Below are 21,111 nucleotides of genomic sequence, written 5' to 3'. Positions count from 1 at the left end.
AAACATGTGATTGCAAAGAGAAAATATCGAAGAGTATGGTGAAATCCTATTCTAGACATGCATATATTGGGTATTGAAAGAGATGGTGAATATATGTGTGATGTATGACAAACCCTAATTCTAAGAGCACATGAACTTGTTTGGAAATTGAAAAAATCCTAATTAATCATGCAAAAACTAAGAACAACCTAAATCTAACATGCTAATCAAGCAAGAACATGTAAAAAACCTAGAAACTAAACATGGTTGAATCTAGATACCTATGACATAAAATTTGAGAGGAGATTTAGAAACCTTACTAGTGTGTAACACTCCAAAGTTCTTCAAGCTAGGCATTGGCAGTTCCACATTGAGTCTAGGGTGGTCACAAGGCCACCCTGACCTAGAAAAAAAAATAATTATTATATATATTATTTAAAAAATTTATGAATTTTTTTCCTTAAAAAATATTTGTGACCGCCCTAAAATTTTTTAAATCCAACATAATTAAACTTTGGACAAAACTTAGCATCAAACTTGGTTATAGATTAAGACTTCAACTCCACTCAATATATTTTTTATTGGATGTGAATTTTGTCAAATTCACCATTGGATTAGATTTTCTTTTTATATCCTCCATACTTGCAAAATTTCAAAAAGATCAAAGATCAATAGCTATGTCATCAATTAAATGTTTAAATTTCAAGTTTTTGTAGTCTAAAATTATACATAAAAATTAAGTTTACGGATCGAATAGTAAATAACATTAGATTGACATGAAAATTTAACATGTGTTTTAAGAACATAATGAACATGCAATTCAACGGTTAGATTTTCAACATATGTAGTCATGTTAATTTGTTTAGTGAGAGTTGTAGCCTAAGGCTACAACCAGGTTTATAGTCAAATTCTATCCTTAATCTTTGGTCCCTTTAACAATATTTTAGGCCCTTACAAATAAAAAGAAAAAGCCCAAGAAAATTTTTATCTATCTAAAAGTTTAAGTTTCAAAGAGATGTAGCTTACAATATTAATAATGAGATTATCATGCAAAGATTTCAAAATAAGAAAATTTATAGGAGAAAATAGTAAGACTTTGTGTGTGTGTGTGTGTGTGTGTGTGCTTCCTGAAAAAGCAGGGGCACCTTGCGTCCTTGAACCGATAACCATCTCTCAGCTAACTTAGCCTCCTTTGTCCCTCGGGACCAACAAGGGGCAGTATAGGAATATTGTTTGTTTGTGTGTTGTGTGTGTGTTTGGTCAATAATATGAAGTTCTCTTTTTATTAAATTTTGTATAATTTAAGATTTTTAATGATCATCCTGAAAGATATTCCTAGAGTTGCCATTGAAAATAGGTAGCACCTCAAAAGGGAGAAAAAAATCTGAAATTTTTGCAGCTTAAGAGGGATTCAATGTCTTTTTGAACTGATGGTGAATGGGGGTATTTATACAAAGAGTGGGGGAGTTAGGGTTGTGTCTTTGGGCAATGTGGTACTCGAGAAAATTAATTTTTATTAGAGCAAAAAACATAGGAATCAAGTTCAACTTGTGTGGGGAGCAAGCCAAACTGAAAAGGGAAGAAAACCTAGATCCTCCGATCTTTTCTTGTTTTGTTTCGTCTGTTTTCGTTTTCAATTCAGGTATGATCTCCTTCGAATTATGACTTCATTTTTTTTAATTTTATTGGTCCTGAAGGTTAGCAAATCAATTCCAAAAAGTTCTAATTTAATTAATTAATCAATCAATTTTTGTCTATTCTATTGGAAATCAATAAATGCTCTGTCTTGGATTAAATTTGGTGCATGCAACATCACCATAAACCCTACCCTCAGCCAATAAGAACATTACACATCATTTAATTTAAATTGGACTAAAAATAGGCCAATCGGAATTAAGAGATTATAATCACCTGCGGTTGGAATCTGATTTATGCAATTGCACATTTTTGTTAAAACTTGTTTCTTTGATGTCTTTTAATTCGGTGGTTCGATTAATGCTCATAAACTATCAGTTTTTTCATCATAACCTCAAGATTTGTTTCATTAAAAGGATTTGAAGATCAAACGGTCAAAATTAAAATCTTGCTTTAATGACTTAAGATGGTGATGATATGCGATGCAATTCAAGTTAGGTCAAATGAGAGTTGCAAAATGGGTGTCTACAATGTTTTGTTTTTTGTTAAATTAAATTAATTAATCTAATTAGAATGATAATGAAAAATTAATAAAACTATACAAGTTGAGATAAAGAAAATATATTAAATTAGGGTTTTTACCGAAGGTAGCATATGCTGATGACGTTTGCTAGATGCCACTAAGCTTTGAGCAAAATTTGAGAAAAATCCAAGACATATGAACATGTTATGGGAAATTTGAAAAATAATGGGTGCATATAACTGGCATACACCATTATCTAACAAGGGTTACAAAGGAACATACACCATCATGTTAAGAGTACACTGCTTTAAGAGGAAGCCCTAAATCAACTAAAGTTGAAGAGGTTAATCAAACAAGCGTACAAAAAATAATTTGGGTTAAGTTTCTACAATCTATTGACAAAAATAGTTGCTGAATAAATACAAAAGGCTATTGCTTCACAGTTTTTATTGCAATAGATTGCAAATAATTGACAAAAATAATTCAGGTTAAGTTATTGCAACTACATATTTTTTTGGTAATTGTTTATTGCTTTATATTTTTCATTATAAAAGAATGCAAAAATTTCTATCAAGTTATTGCAATGACATCTTTGTTGCAACAAGCCATGACTTCAAGATTTTCATTGTAATATATTGCAAAAATAATTAGTATCATTTTATGGATTGAGAACTTGGTGCAGTAGCTCTCAATTGCTAAGACTGAGAGTTGAAAAAAGAAAATTTTAATCTCAACAATTGAAAAAAAAATTGAAAAAAAGTGAAAGAGAAAATGTAAGTGGTAAAAAAATGTTGTGAGTGGGGATGTGGTAATTGCACCACCCGATTCTAATCCTCATTTTATTACTCTAATTTTTTTAATTTATTGTAATAAATTTTCCTAATGCAATAAAGTATTAAGGCCTTTACTGCAACTAATTATTATTGATGTAATAATTTATCACTTTTAAGTTACAATCACAATGATACTATTTTTTGTGCATTAACACTAGCATGTACTAGACTTGTTTTGGTGAAGTGAAACCCAATGGCATTAACCTTTTCAGGGCTTTGAAAGTTATAGGTTCAAAGGATAGTGATTTTTTAAAACTAAAAAATTAAAAAACAAAAGAAAGAGGTTTTACCTTTTTTTTAATTAAAAAAAAATCTATTTTTATTGTTGGTGAGGCTTTATGCCTTGTTTGCAAGTCAAGTTACTCAAATCAATAATGTTGCCTTTCACGATCCAATAATTCTAAAGATCACAACTTATTTCACACACTTTGTCACAATTATCTTATGTTGTAGACTGTGACTGGTTACATGTTACTTTGCATGAAACATCACTCATAGCCAACCACATAAGAAAATTGTCGTAAAAGTGTGGAATAAGTTGTGGTTCTATAATTATTGTTCACAATCCTTCAACAACAAGGTGACAAATTGTCTTTTTTTTTTCCATTTCCACTAGCCCCAATAAAAAAAGTAGTATAATTTGGAACCCACATAATTTTGACATGAGTTCCTTTATAATTGATTTCGAACCATCTTTTTATTTTTATTTTTTAGAAGATGACTATGAAATAAATGTACTAATAAATATATACTATCCGTTGACCTAATACATTATGAACATATAATCAATAGAAAACATTTAAAGTAAAAAAATGAATAATTTGTTAGAAAACAAATTTCAAGTTATAGATTTCGACTCACTCGTAAAATACTACACAAAAATAGTTCTATTATATTAAGTTCTAATGTAACAAAAATTAGTGTTATTGTAATAGTAACTTAAAAGTGATAAGTTATTGCATAAATAATGATTAGTTGCAATAACTTATAATTTTTAGTTGACATCAAGACCTTAATACCTCATTGCATTAAGAGATTTTTTCACAATAACTTAAAAAGAAGAAATTGTAGTAATAAATTGATATAAAATTTATTTTTGTAATATATTATAATGAAAATCTTAAAGAGATAGCCAATTTTCTTTACAAGGAAATTGTTGTGTACTCTCGAAGTACCATAAATGCGTATTCCTTCCTCTCACATGAATGGTGGGTCTCATCCCACTAATTAAATTCACGGTGGGACCCACCATTCATGTGAAAGGAGGGAGTACGCATTTATGGTACTCCGGGAGAACTTAATAATTTTCCTTACAGCAAAGATACCGATTTAATAACTTGATAGTATTTATTTATCAATCTATTACAATGACAAATATGGGTGATAAATAATTACAATGAATATGTCATTGCAATGACTTGACCGAATTTATTTTTGACAATTATTTGCAATTTATTTTAATAAGAGCCATGAAACAATAGCCAATTGTCATGAGATTGCAATAAATTGCAAAATAATGCCTAATTACAATCTATTTGAAAAAAAAAAAATTGTAGAATAATGAGAATAGACTATTACATCACAAATCTTATTGCTATAGATTGCAAATAATTGAAAAAAATTTCTAGACAAATTATTACAATGATATTTTCTTTGTAATTGTTTATTTCTTTATGTTTGTCATTAAAATAGATTGCAAAATAATAATTATCAGGTTATTGTAATAATATTTTTGTTATAACAAGCTATCACTTCAAGATTATCGTTGTAATAGATTGCAAAAATAATTGGTATTAATTTATTGCTACACTTTCTACATTTTAAGTTATTGTTGCAGATGTATGTAATAAGGTATTAAAGGCTTTATTGCAACTAATTATTGTTGATGCCATAATTTATCACTTTTAATCTACAATTACAATGATACTAATTTTTGTTGCATTAGAATTTGATGTTCCACCTTATTTTTAAAGGGGTGTTAAAGATGAAAAAAAATTTAGTACCACACCTTTTATGCCACAACTCTAATGTGACAGATTGTGAGTAGTAAACAAAAAGAGATGAGTCTATATGAAACTCAAAAACAATAGAGCTGTAAATGAATCAAGCCGTTCATAAACAACTCGAGCTCGGCTCAATAAAAAGCTCATTCATGTTTGTTTGTTTGTTTATAAACAAGCCAAGCTTAAGCCTTAGTTTTAGCTAGGCTTGTTTAGTAAACAAGTCGAGCCCAAGCAAAACTATTTGTTCATGAACAAGCTCGCGAGCTATAAGACTCAATACAAAACAAGTCAAGTATAAACTCAATTATAGGCTTAATATGTGTTTTCTAACTCATTACATATATCTTAATAATAAAATGTCTCATTACCTTAATTTTTCACTTCCCTCTAAATTGATCAAGCACCACTTTCGACTTTAGTTACCTTTTTAAAAAAATTTATAAGTGGGTCACATATGGTCCTTCCTTATCCATTAACTAATGTAAAGATATAAAACATGTTAATCCTTTCTCATTCACAATAGTTATAAACAAGTCTTTTTCTAGTTCTTTATCATCTAATGTGGATGTAAAAATTATATTTTCAACAATTGATGAACCCATAGACAATAAAGGATGAATGGATGAATTTAATTTTGTCAAGTTGCAATATGAACAATGGCTAATCATAGGTCGGACTAGAAGCATGATAAAATGAGTATGCTATTTTCTTATTTTTGTTTACTTGATTTTGGGAGATTTAAGCATTTGATAAGATAATTTTGTTGGATCTCAAACTGAAAATCTTGATTTGAGCTCAAGTTTGAGCTTGATATTAAGCTCGAGCTTGGCTTGACTAATGAATCAAGCCAAGTTCAAGATTTTTGACTTTTCTTCAAGCTTAAGCTCAAGCTCAAACAATATTTTAGGCTTGTATCAAGCTGAAGCTAAGCTTGAGCTTTTTAATTTTACCGACAAGCCAAGCTTGAATATACACTACTCGGCAAAACACGACTCGTTTACAACCCTATATGAAAGTAACAGACAATGAGTCACAGTCTACTACAAATACAAATTTTGGAAAATGTTGTGACCCTAGAGTTACTCATTAAAGATATTATGAACCAAGAGGTCAAAACCTATAGGCCCATGTGCTTGTAGTACAAGCAAACTAATCATATTTCTACGTGTAGCACAAGTAACTGTAGGGTTAGATACTATATAAACCCTATATTAAGTTTATTATAACATGTATATCTTAACAATAAAGATGTACTCGTCAAAGAATTTGTACTGTCAACATAAGCCATTAGGACAAGCTGTGATAAATCTTGCTTCCACTTTTTATTTTTCCCTATTTATTTTCTTTTTCTCACAATCCCAACAACAATTCTAACATTTCTTATAATCACTCTTTATTAAGATGTTTTTCCAACGTAGATCACCTTATCAAGAAGACAAATTTGAAGGATGAATGGTTGATTACACTCTCTGTTGTGCCCAATTACAGCCAACCTCGGGGACGAAGCCATTCTTTGGCTTATGCCCCCAAAATTTGGAAAAAAATAGTGTATACATATATATAGATATTGATTTAGAAATTTGGTTCAATAAAATTACACTCGGCCCTTTTACAATAGGAAGCCCAAAACAATGAGCCTAACAACAAAATCATCACCAATAGCAAAGTTACAAATTTTAGCCTAATCAGCTAATTTTACCAACAAAAAAAAAGTCAAGCCCTTCAAAACTTTTGAAACAAAACTAATCTATGATATATTGTGTCATTTTCATAGTGAGACCGAGAAGTCGTAGCCAAGGAAGTCAATACCACACCGGAAGCTGTACTGGTTTGGCCAGCAGCACGATATATTTCGGGTACCGGTCAATACCGGTGTACCGTTTCGGATTTACCGCAATTTATATATATATATATATATATATATATATATATATATGAATTTATATAATAATTAGAACTTATTAATCTTGAAACATAACTTAATATATTTAATTAAAACATAAATTCCTATTTATTTTGTTTATGCTACTAGCCCATGTCCAAGCTATTTTAAACCTCTATCCAAGCCCAATATTTTATTTGACTACCCAATAAAACTTTCAGAGCACAGAATTGATATTGAATGATAACAATTTCCCATGAAACAAGAGTGGCGGACAGCTATTGGAGTAATGTTTGACTATTTGTACAATTTCTTATATTTCCAAGAAAGCTTTTTAACCATTCACTTCAATTCAAAAATAATTACCCATCACGTGAGGGGTCAGAGAGTCTGCCAGTAACACACTCACACAGCAACCAGCACTTAAATTAAAACCCGTGTAAAAAAAAAATAAAGAAGAAAATAAACCAGAGGAGTAGAGCAAATGAATAAGAAAAAGACGACGACGAAGAAGAAGAGAGATAGATCAACAAGGTGAGGGTGACAAAGAAGCATGTTTACTGCGTAGGCAACGTGATCGGCGCTAATCTAGTAAGTTATTGAGAGGAGGGAGAGCAACTTTTAGTTTTAGATCTAATAGTTAACTCTTTTTTGTTTCGGTCTGGTATGCATTTATCGGCCGGAATCCGGTATTTGCTCCAGTATGACCGAATCAACCCGGTAAGACCGGTATTTAATCCGGCACGAAACAGAGGCATTTCTGTACCGGAGTAGGTGTCGGTACGAAAATTACCGGTCATACCGGCCGGTACGGTACGAGATTCACTACCTTGGTCGTAGCTGATCAATAACACATCACAATAGCAAATTGAGCAAACCTTCATCACAACACGTCCACAAAAGAGCCATGCCCCAACCCTCAAATTTGGCATTTTTGCCTCTCTTTCATCTAAGCAATGAGAATAGAGAAAAGAGAAAGAGGCAAAACACTCTAACTCGATCTTATAGTTTCCTTTTACTATTTGAAACAAAGAAGAGAAAGGGGCAGAGGGCTTTATGCCATTCTGTGTGTGTGTGTGTGTAATTACCCATGTGCAATGTGCAGTGAGTCATGAGTGCCTATTAGCACATTGAAAGATATTTGCTCTACGATATAAGATATAAATAAAATTAGTGCATCAAAATAAGGGATCCAAAATTACAATTTTGATAAAGGTTTGATAGTATAGCAATAATTTTTTTTTTTGTTTTTTGTTTAAAATAATTGTGAATTGAGGAGGGGCCACTATTTTTTTTTTTTTTTTGAGAAAGAAACTAAAAAGTTTTGTTAACTTAAAATGGCTGCATCAGCTTGCAATACAATATAAAATTGTGGTTGAATATTCTCCATCCACACTAATAAGTCTAGAATACTAATAGCATATATAACCAAACTATGAGCAACAGAGTTACCTTCTCTCTTTGGATGAGAGTAAAGTAATTCATCAAAACCTTGAAAAAGAAACTTTGCATCTTCAACCAACAATCTATATGTGGCCAAGGGGCCACTATTCTTTGATACATATATAAGAACTACTGTTTAAGTTTGGATGTGAGGATTATGTCAATGAGTGATTTTTTTTTTTTATTGTTATATGTTTATAAAAATTGAATTTGTTTTAGTGACAAATGATACAAAAAAGATATATAGTATAATTAACAATTGCATCTTTAGTTTATTGATGTTAAATAGATGCTAAGATTTCATAATGATTTTCTTTTTCTACTACATCTCCCTAAATTAGAGCCTTGGCTGCGTACTTACCCAACCTCCTACTATAACTTCTAGAAAAATAGTGATAACTTTTCATTTTAGAAAACCATTACACCCTTCTAAAGAGTTGCACTCTCTCTAAGAAAGGTAATAAACAATGTGCACACACTGTTGCACATATACAAAGTTAAAACAAGCACAAGTTTTTACTAAACTCATGACTTGCACGAAATCATGATTTTGAGTCACAAGTTCATTGCAAAATTGTAATTGCGTCAAAGATTTAACATGAGTACATTTAAGCACCATTTCGTCAAAGATTTAAAATAGCAATTCTCTACTATTAAGAACAGGAAGAAGATGAGAGTAAAGTTGCAAGAGAGATATACACAAGTTTTTTAAACGTGGAAACCCTCTATGTTTGGAGAGGAAGATAACCACAAGCACAAGCCAGTTGAATATTTTATATTTTCTGAAAACAGTTACAATGCGCTATTATGTTACAATGAAGAAAGAGAGAAGAAACAATGAAGATAAGAGAGAAAGAAGAGGTGGCACGAGGGCTTCCACTACAGTGTCAGAGAGAGAGAGAGAGAGAGAGAGAAGGAGAGAGCATTTCATTCATCATCTTCTTTCTTCCTTGAGTCCTTCATTCTTTAATAGTGGTAGAAGTGGGCATGTGTCACTTTCCTAATGGGTAAAATGTTTCCTTCCTATTGGAGAAGGATAAGGTAAAGTCTTGACAAAATGAAACCACACGAATTTGGTGCCTCTTTGACAGGCTTGCTTGTGCTTGCACTGCACGCAATAATGCTTCTTCAACAAGCTAGCCCTCTACTATAATATGGCCCAAACCTGTAGCATATGGCTGGAATTTGTTGTTGCAGTTGTAATAGTCATTGACTAATTTTGCCATTACTTTTACCAACAATCTTGGACACATGGACAATAACTAATGGCTACATGGTTTCTCTTTTATACATTTTTTTTTTTTTTTTATTATTCTGCTATGCCTTGGACATGTGGTGATGGCAGATTAGCTTATTATGAAGCAAATCTAGTATTCCCATTTTTGGACTTGGTGACTATACACAGATAATATGAATTTTTAAAAGAGTTGTAACTCTTCATTAAGAGGCTTATTGTTATCTACTAGTAGAGGACAGGATCTGGATCTTCATGCCATTCACGCAATTCTCTTTAATTTCAAATATTCTCTCTTATTTGATTTACACTCTTACGTGTGAGAATCAATCACTATGGAATAAAAACAGAAAAAGAGCATAATCAGTAAATAACAAAAGAAGCCATTTCTAAAGAGAAATCATAAGAATTAACAGAAAGAAATAAACATCGTAGTAACTATTAAAGATATCATCATCTCATTAAAGATGTTTAATCTACCAAACCAAAACAATGGCCTTGTATCTGTTTTCAATAGACCACATTTAGATATTACAGATGGAATATGTTAAGGACATATTTTATGTAGTTGGCTAATCCTTTGACAAAACGCACTTTACTTGTATTTGGGTAGATCTAAGATGTGCTTAATACTTCAAAAAACATGTTGTTCAAGTCTAGTATTAAAGCCATGAAGATTGGACCAAGAAACAAGTGAAGAAAATGTGTTTACTAATGCTGGACACCTGCTAGACAGCTTCTTGACAGCTGCTCGACAGATTGCTATCTATTGAGGTTTAATGAGGCTTGACACCTGCTATCTATCGAGGTATCTATCGAGGTTATGGAAATCAGAATTTTCAGATCTGATTTTTGGGCCAGGCTTTTGTATTTGTGTAGGGTTTCTTTTCTCATAACCCTAGGCATATATAAGGCTTATTTTAGAGGTCGTCACATAAGAGAATACAAGGAGAACATATGCAAAAGGTGACCGAAGCCTTATTCTCTCCAAAAAGAAGCTACTGCGTCTTTGCGCCTTAAGGTTATGTAACCAAGTGCTTTTTGATCTTCATTGTTGATGAAGTGAAGAACTTTGCAGCCAACATTCTTCTTTTTTAAGTTGGTGAGTGAGTCACGTACTAGGATTCGTGCAAAGGAGTGAGTCACGTACTGGGATCCGTGCATCAAAGGGTGGCGTTCATATATTGAAGAGTTCAGAAGTTTTGAAGCGGTAGAAGGTTTTTGCTGTGAGTTCATCTACAAGGATTGTAGAGTCTAGGGACAAAGGTTTTGTACTAGATCTGAAACTTCTCTTTACTATAGTGGATTGCTTTTCGGGAAGGTTTCTCCCCAGGTTTTTTACTGTGAAACTGGTTGGTTTCATTGGTTTTCCTAGGTCATCATATCTTGTCTTATTTACTTTTCCGCTGCATATTATTTGTGACATGATATTGATGTTTGTTTGTTTTAACAAGTTTTATGCATAATGAATCTAATTAACAACTTGGGTTTAAAACTTGTTAATACTATCAACTGGGATCTAAATTTTCAAACAGAATATTCTCATGATACCGTTGCCACCTACCATAACAAAAACAAACTATGAATATGTGTCAACAACGTAAGTCTTGCAGCCATGCAAGCATACAAACATTTTTCAGGACCATTGGATCTATGTCTACCAACCCATCCTTCTTACCCTTCATTCATGATGCATCAATTCACTCTTCCAAGCATGAGCGTACCAAACTGTGTTCTTCTCAAATAATGACTGCCAGTGCCACATAACTTAATTAGCGGAACATATTACGTGTTAGCAAAATAGGGATTGTAGCCATGCAAAAGATAAAAAGACAATGCACAATGTTGACACCTTATTTTGCAACTCCCATTTAACCTCACCTAGAGGGTAAAAGGGTAATTTTGCCTTGGAAATATGCATCTTGATTTTGGTCATTAGATCCTTAATCTCATTTCACCAAAATGATCTTGATGTTGTAACGATCAAATCTATTGGTCATAAGCCCTAATCGGACAACCAGATTGAAAGTTATCATCAAATCAAGTTTTAATGGCTGAGATGCACTATCACAACTTGAGTCCTACTATATATGATTATAAACAATTGATTTCAATTGGTTATAATTATAATCAATTTGAGATTAATGATGTGTCATAATTTGATTGGTTAGAACTACATTTTATGGTAAGGTTGCACACACCTAATTAATTAGATAATTAAGCATTAATTATTCAATGAGTAATTTGTGCAATTATCTTTTAATTAGAGCAAATTTGGAACCAATTAAGTCTGAAATGAGAGTGATTGGTGCCATTTAATGTTAATTGGGAGTTAATTTGGGACCTATTAATGTTAATTGTGCTGAAACCATTTTCTAACAAATGATCTCTGCTCACTATTTCATCGATATCTCTCAGACTATTTTGAATCTGTGAATGAGATTAATTTTCCCAGGAACTAGACATCTGGGGCTTCAATTTGAGCACAAGAACAAGACAATTCCGATCAGAATTGAGTTAGATATGATTTTTCGAAGTTGGCTCTACAGGCTGTTACAACAGCTACGGGAAAACCAAATTTTGGTTTCTCCTCACTCCTACCAATCTCTACATTGAATACTCCAGGTTTCCCCCAAGGCTAAAATGAGGTCTAGGTTCATGATTCTTTGTCAACCCTCATTAATGGCCTTCCATTCATATTTCCTCCACCACTAATATATAAACCCCCCTCTCCTTCATTCCAGGACAAAGAAAAAAAAAAAAAAAACCCTTCTCTTCTCCTCTTTTGAGTTCTAGGAAGTTAAGTAGTCTTGTTATATCTTGGTCTTCTTGAGACTCAAGGTATTGAGTGAGACACACTCTTCCTCTCCTAACTCTTCTTTTCCTCCACCTTTAGGACCTCCCTCAAGAGTCTCCTCATCCACCATATGGATCTTGAATGAAGGTTTTCTCTAACTTGTTTTTTTTTTTTTTTTTGTGTTGTCATGATGAGAATTTAGGATTAAAGCATGATAGTACCTATTTAAATTCCTTTGAATATGTTTTAATGTTCTTAATTGTTCTTATATGTTCTTCACATGTTCTTGGTTGATCATCACATGTTCATGCATAAACACTAGTTTTGATCTTAAATCCACATAAAAAATATGAAAAAACATGTTTTTTTTATAATTCTTTCAAATTCTTGAGTCTAGGATATCACCATACACACACATTCACTAGAATTTATTTTTCAATCCAAATGTAATGCTTAATAAATTGAATTAGGGTTCATCACATGCACACACATTAAATTCAACATGCAAATTGATTGACATATTAGATGGTGTGATATGAATGTTGGCCACCATATTCTAGAAGACCGGTTTCACCGGGCAAGGTGGGTGCCTAACATCTTCCTATCTTGTAACATAGCCTCCGAACTTAGATCAAGGATTGATAGACCAATGTTTATCCTTGTAATTTTCAATTTTTAGATTGTAACTAGGAAATAAAGCTATGTACTTTATCTTAGATTGTATCTAGGACCAAATCCAGGTAATTTTCCTATGATCAATGTAAATTCAATTTAAAATTAATAAAATGAGGAATTTTTCAATTTTGGTTTTCTTATTTATCCCAATAATTAAATAAGTGGCAACTCCATTCTAAAACTCTTAATCTAAAGGGAAAAATATAACTAGTCAAACTTCTATTTTGAGAGGCAATAACACGACTCCACCCATTCACGTGGGTTTGGCCCAACACCCTATAAAAAGAGCCGGCGGCGCGATCTCTCACACACAGCCCTTGTAAAGGATTCTCCCCGTAGGAACATCCTGAATAGTAAGCTCATCAGCATTAAAGCGGCAAGAACAATTATTGTGTAAACAAAACTTGTGAATTGAAAGAAGGTTCATTGCTATTCTAGGAACATGAAGCACATCCCTAAGGATAAAATCATGAAATTTGGTAGAGAGAGAAGTATTACCAATGTGATTAATAGGAAGAGGTTGACCATTGCCTACTGTGATCTGATCTGAACCTTTGTACTGTGACTAAACAAAAAGATTGTTGAGGTTTGTAGTGAGGTGATCTGAGGTGCCTGAGTCTGCTAGCTAGGGATCTTGATTGTTGGTCAAAGCAGCATTAGAAGCTGAAGCCATAGCAGCTAGCTTGGTTGGTGGATTCTTGCCTTGATAGGCAAAATTCATTCTATGATAACAGTCAACAGCAATGTGACTAGCCTTTCCACAAATTTGACAGACAGGTCTTTCACTCTTGAAGGTCCCCAAACTGAGCAGTTTGTGTTGAATTGTAATTTTGTTGAGACTGAGGAGTGAAGAACTGATGCTGACCTCCACCAGTATTGTTGTTGAACCTTGCTTTACCTCTGCCTCGATTACCATTGTTCCTTCTCCTTCCTCAATTAGAGCCACCACCATGATTGTGTGACTGAGGTTGATGATTACTAGAATTCTTACTGCCAGAAGCAAACATAGCCAGAGAATGAGAAAAACTATCAAGATTATCTGCCATAGCCTGTTCTTCACTTTGTAACATGATTGAAAGTTGCTCATAAGTGATTGGCTCACTTTTGGTGCGAATTGCTGAGCAAAAATGAGCAAAATCTTTAGGCAGACCTTGAAGAACAATACATATAAGTTCTTCATTGTCCACAACTACTCCAACTGCAAGGAGTTTATCACGAGCTACCTTTATTTTCTGCAGGAAAGTGTTTACTAAATTTGAACCTTTCTTAAGACTTCGGAGCTCCAGATTGAGAATGTTTGCTCTTGAGGTTGAAGTAAACCTCTGTTCCAAAGTATTCCACACTTCCCTAGAAGTGGTGATTCCAACCACAACAAAGAAAACTTGTGGAGTAGGAGTGGAATTGATCAAAAAAAGGAGCTTTGTCTTTGATCTTCCAGGTTTGGAACTCTAGATTCACATTTGAGGTCAAGTGTCCTTGAGTATCAAGAAGGAACTTACCAAGTTGAGAAGTAGAACCATTGATGTGCTCTACCAGAGAGTAAGCTTCTAGTATTGTGATTAACTGGTGCCTCCATGGACTATAGTTCGTATAATCAAGCTTGATTGACATCAAGTTTGACATGTTAGAAAGTAGTAACAGTGGTGAAGGAGGTGAAGGTGTCTGTGTAATGGTTTGTGTAGGTGATGGTGGTGTAGTATTTATAAGAGTAGAAGAAGCCATGGATTCTGGCTCTGATACCATGAAAGAAAGCAAGCAAGCTTGAAGGTTTATCAACGGTGGATCAATGATGAAAGACAGAGAGAATGAAAATAGGGAATCAAAATCTTATATTATGCCTGCTTAAGATAAATACATAACCTGTACTCACTATTTATACATTATACAAATGGTAACTACTCTAGAAGATTCCATCTAACAAACTCTAACAAACTCCTAACCAACAATACAGCTGTACATCAAAAATATCTGGACTCTAGAGGCTTGAGGAAACAGGACAGGTTCAGAAAGAAGAGAAGGTACTTCTGAGTAGAACGATGTCGCTTGGAGATATCCACCAAAACATGTGTGTGTCAATGTAGAAATAGTGTCGTTTCTCATTTAGTAATACGCCACCGTTTTAAGCCCAGCTCTCTTTTAAATTAAGGGTCCGTTTGGATAGAACTTATTGCTGAAAACTGAAAACTGAAAACACTGTAGCAAAATAATTTTTAAATGTGTGAATAGTGATGCGGGACCCATTTTTAATAAAAAATTGATAAAAAAGTATATGAACAGTGTGCGCACAGTGCGCGCACTGCGCACATGTCCCCCTCTGCAGCAGAATCAAAAAAAAAAAAAAAAAAAAGCAAAACGTGAAAACTGAAACGTGGAAACGCAGCCACTGAATCCAAACGCCCTCTAAGTGAACGTTGGAACTTCGTGTTGCTCCTTCTCAAGGTCAGATTCAGTAACTCTACTTTCACATTGCACAACATAGAACAAAACCATTCGCCGCTTGCCAAAAGCTAATGCACTTGTTCCCCCTATAAATACCGCCTTACTGGAACCCCCATCTTCACCATAACAGAGTTAAAGCGCTCTCTAGATACATTGCTGAGTTCCATTATGGGTTACTCCTATTTGATCTCTCTTAGCATTTGCTTTCTCATTCTTCATGGCTGCTTTGCTCAGATAGAGCAAGTCACACAGCAAACCCGGCTCCCTCAGCAGCACCAGTTTCAGACTGAGTGCCGCCTCGACAACTTAGATGCCCAAGAACCCTCTGAGAGGATTGAGTCCGAGGCTGGTTACACTAAGTATTGGGATCAGAATGATGATCAATTCCAGTGTGCCGGAGTCGCTCTACTCCGCCACACTATCCAACGTAGAGGCCTATTATTGCCTTCATACTCCAATGCACCTCGCCTCTTCTATGTTGTCGAAGGCATGCATATATGCTTGTTTTCCTGAATATTATATATATCAATAAGTTATGCCCTAGTAATCACAACGTAAAAATTCTCTCAAATAAGAAGAGAAGAGAAATGTTTAGTGCACATTCCTTAATGCACAAATAGTACACACTCTCCTAAAAAATAAGGGAAATTGTGACTTCAAGTCACGTTTTCTAACTTTGTTTGCAATGTTTTTGGAGATTGTGTGCATATGTATAGACACTTTTTGTGAAAATATATTACTGAAATTTGTTTTGTCTTTACCATTGATTTATATATATACACTTGGTTAGTAATTTAGATCATGGCAATTCATTTTTGTTACTGTGAATATAGGTAGGGGTATTCAGGGGGCTGTTCTCTCAGGTTGTCCTAACACATACCAATCGCCGTTGCAGTTTGGAAACCGTAGAACACAACAAACAACAATAATGACCCACAACTTGCTGACTTTTACAGCCCGATCATGTCACCACCCTTAACAGTTATGTCGTTCCTGTCCTAGAGCACCTCCAACTAACTTAGTGTTGTGAGAGGATTCCTTTCCAAGGTAATTATAAGATTTAATAGAAAGAAAAAAAAAAAATTTAATTACATCTTTCTTTCACTATTTATTTATTTCAGTCATAAAATTGGTATTAAATATATATATATATATATTGTAAAATTCGATAGTTATAATGAGAAATAGGGAATTTGAATCACGAACGTTTCTGTTGACTTAACTAAAAAGTGTCAGTTTAATTACAATGTTCTGGTCATATTAAATGATAATAATAATTAGTTTGCTAATTTCATAGTTACAATAATATATGATATGCATGCATATATGGTTCCATGAATGTATCTTAATTTATGAAAAATTTTGTGCAGAATGCACTTGTGGCACCATACTACAACTTGAACAGCAACAGCGTGATACATGGGCTTAGGACCAATGCCAGGATTCAGGTCGTGAATGAAAATGGAGACAATGTATATGATGGAGAACTTCGAGGAGGTCAGGCTTTGGTTGTACCACAAAACTATGCTATTCTTAAGAGGGCTGAGAATGAGGGATTCGAGTGGGTCTCATTCAAGACCAACGACAATGCCATCACTAATCAACTTGCTGGACGCCTCTCGGTTATCCAGACACTGCCAGTAGATGTATTACAAAACGCATTGGACATTGATGAGAATGAAGCTTTTCAGTTGAAGAATAATAGGGATGAGGCAGGTCTGTTTAGCCCATCAGAGTCTCTGTCACAGAGGAGGAGGGATTAAGCTTCCCATGAAGTTGTAATTGAAGCAGAAGTAGTTGTTTGTGTTTTTAAGGAATAATGTCCTCCAAAGCTTGGAGAATAAAAAGTTTGTTACTCAATATGTAGTAGTTGTATTGTGTCATCGGGAATGAACGTTTCATATCTTTGAGTTAAGAATATACTCTTTTCCACTTATGGAGTTTCTTCCACCAAGCTTATACTCAATTGTGTCATCGGGAATGCTTTATATATAGGTAGACAAGGTGTGCTATATAAGTAACTTATAACTATGATCCTAACCCTGTTGAGTTTATACTCTAATAGCTCCCCTCATAATCGTGGGGTAAAATGATGTCAACTTGAGTTTGAAGTCAAAGCACGAAAGCATCTTGATGGAGGAGGCATAGTGAATATGTGAGCAAGCTGATCCTGGGAAGAAACTAATTGCTACTATAGGGCACCCTGGAGTAGATGATGATGAATAGAGTGGCTGTTAATCTCAGTATGTTGTGTATGCTCATGAAAGACGTCATTGTGGACAATTTGAAAAGCATTTAGTAGATTGGAGTGGAAATTGTGCAATCAACTCAAGATCTCGTAGTATCTAGTGCAGCTACAGAAGCTTGGTTGTGCAAGTCTGCAAGAGCATTATATTCAGCCTCAGCGCTAAATCGAGCAACAACAGTTTGCTTCTTGCTTTGCCAAAGGATAAGAGAGTCACTAAAAAGAAAGCAATACCCAATGGTAGACTTATGGTTAGTGGGAACACATGCTCAATCTACATCTGAGTATGCTCAAAGAATCAAAGATGACTTAGAAGATAATTTTAGTCCATAGAACTTACTTCCTTTTAACTACTAAAGGATAGTGAGAATAGCAACATAGTAAGAGGATCGTGGGGCAATCATAAACTGAGTAACAATGTGAACTGCATAGAAGATGTCTAGGTGAGTAACAATGAGATAAACAGGACCTCCAATTAGTTGTCTACATCGACTTGCATTGGGAAGAAGTTTGCCACCATTTGGAGTGAGATGACTATTATAATTGATGGGTGTGTCAACTGTTTTGTTGCCAAAAATACTAGCTCGAGATATGAGGTCAATGGCGTACTTTGCTTGAGTGAGATGGCAACTATCTTATGAAAATGAGATGGTGAATTTATTCATTTAATCTAATAGTCCCCCTTCTTTTGTGGGCCACCTGAGCTACTATTGAGTGGGAGCCTAACACGTGGAAATTTAAATGGGAGATGAGTTGGTAACAAGGGCTTGAATTCAAGACCTGTTGCTCTGATACTATGTTAAACTCTGAAAGATTATGTATTAAACTATACGTAATAAAGTGTAAGAGTCTACCTTATATATAGATAGGCAAGGTGTGTTTTATAAGTTAGCTACAACTATAGGTCTAAACGTAGTGGGCTTATATTCTAATAGTATTCTAACATATATAATCAATTAAGAGTAACATCTTCCAGACTTTGATAGTCTGGTTTCTCAAAAAAAAATTAAGAGTAACATCTTTAACCACACAATGAAGTTCATAAAATGCTTTAAAGCCAAAAACAATAAGGGAGAAGTATCTTAATCATTTCTTGTGCAATAAGTTTTGTAATCATAAAGTGCATCTCTCTGTATTAATGAGTTTTAAAAATTGAAAATGAAAATGTGAAACACATGGCTATGAGGTCTAATATAAGTTGTTTATGAACAGCTTAAACTCAACTTGGAAAAACACTTGTTTATTTTCATTTATTTAGCAAACAAGCCAAGCTCAAGTTAAGCTCAATTATTAAATGAACCTAAATTAAACATAATGATATGTTCGTGGACAAACTCGTGAACACGTGACTCAATTTAAGTACTATAGGTTTTTTTTTTTGGTCATATTTCATGTCAAAATTTTATTGTAGTTGGACTCAAGAATAATTAATGCTTGACTGTCTAATTAATTAAGTGTGTACAACTTTGTAGTCCTAGCTAATCAAATTATAACTCGTCATTAATTTAAAATTGATTATAATTATAACCAATCAAATTAATTATTCATAATCACATGAAATAATTTCTAAGAGTGCATCTTGATCATTAAAGCTTGATTTGATGATAACTTTCAATCATGTGGTCCGATTAAGGCTTATGACTAGTCACTTTGATCATTCCAACATCAGGATTACTTTGATGATATGAAATAAGCAATCCAATGGCCAATATTGATGATATGAAATTGAATGCAGGTTGCAAAATGGGGTCTCAATAGGATCTTGACTTTTTAGTCAAGGTTGCATCTAAACAACCATTTGTTCAAAGAGTTTGGATTAGTGTTTAAAATACATGTTTAATGTCTTCTTTGCCTTTATACATTTAGGATGTATTTAGATACCGCTTATTTTACTGAAACTGAAAATTTATTGCTGAAAGTACTGCAGATCAAGGTAAAAGTTAATTGAAATAGTACAGTGGAGCCCATGAATAGTACCAAAAAGTGCATTGAGGCCCATGAATAGTAGCAAAAATAAGCTGAATAATAAAATCATTTTAATTTTCCATCCCTATCCAAACGCACACTTACCTTTTTATGTGATGCCATGTTTGGATGCTTTATTGCTTTAAAACTATGTTCTTCCTTTAGATCCATACTTGCATGCTTAGATCTTGCTTATTTGCATCTTTAAACATGTTTCCTATGCTATTATTATCGATTTCTAGTATATGTTTGGTTGCACCCTTTGTAATTTCATTAGCATGTTTCTTTGCACTTTTGTGATATTCTTGTTTATGTTTGGTTGCACCATTTTCCCATGTTGCTTACATGGGTGCAACCTTTTGGTTACATGATGATCATGTTGGCATTCTCCCATCTTTCTCTCTTGCCTAGCTTTTGCATGTTAGAGTTTTTACATGTTAGCCTTGTATATGCTTTATAACATGTTTATCATTTATCCTTGCATGTGATGATAACATGCTTTTCTATGTCTTTGCATCTTTGCTTATGTCATGTATGTGCTTATATCAGTTTTTTTTCTTTATGTCATCATGTGTGATTTAGATATTTTGTTTGCCCCCTTACTTGCTTGTTTGTTATTATGTGTCACCATTCTTGCTCTAAGATAGGATTTCGTGTGGGTTCACATCTATCCATATACAAGGAACCCAGAGACCCATTTTTAGGAATGTCGCTTATTGGCACGTGTGTTGTCAGTAATTCAATTCAATTCAATAGATTTATGGACATAATTCAAACCTACATTTGCTACATATATGTTTACATGTCTCTTTGTTTTTCTTTTTCTTTTTTTGGTTTGCTTGCAAACCTATATCTTTTTATCTGCTTGTTTGCTTTATTTGGTGTTTCCATGTGGTGGATGGAGCATGCACCATACTTCCAAGAGGCAAGCAAAATGGCATAGATCAACAGATTTTAGTAGTTTATCACCTTAGCATTTCTTTTAGAACCATGTCTTGTTGCTTTTCTAGATTAGGGTTCTCTTTTACACCTTGCTTTAGGCCACACCTTCTGGGTGTGGATATGTTTACATTCTTACTTTTGTATGATGTAAATATTGTGCATGCTTTGCAAAATTATTGTGTATCATGAACTTTGGATGATGGACCATTCGTTGTTAAGAGGTAGCCCCAACTTAACCATAAATGCTCTTGACCTTGGAATATGTGTATGTATTCAAGGCTTATGAAGTAGATACATATCTATGCTTTACTAGGTGCATGATGTATCATGTGTGTTATTGTCCCACATCTGTGTCAATTAGTGACATGAAGTTTCACCTTGTGGTGCATGTTGTGCTTTGGTGTGCCTTAGACCAAACATGTGGGTGCACATCATATAAAAAGGTGCGAAACCTTGTCAGTGCATCGTGGCGCATGTAACGCAAAAATAAGGCTGCTTCCTGCTATATTTTCACTG

The sequence above is a fragment of the Castanea sativa genome, chromosome 2, assembly GCF_040712315.1.
Source record: "Castanea sativa cultivar Marrone di Chiusa Pesio chromosome 2, ASM4071231v1".
Taxonomy (NCBI): domain Eukaryota; kingdom Viridiplantae; phylum Streptophyta; class Magnoliopsida; order Fagales; family Fagaceae; genus Castanea; species Castanea sativa.
Note: the sequence above shows the minus strand (reverse complement) of the source record.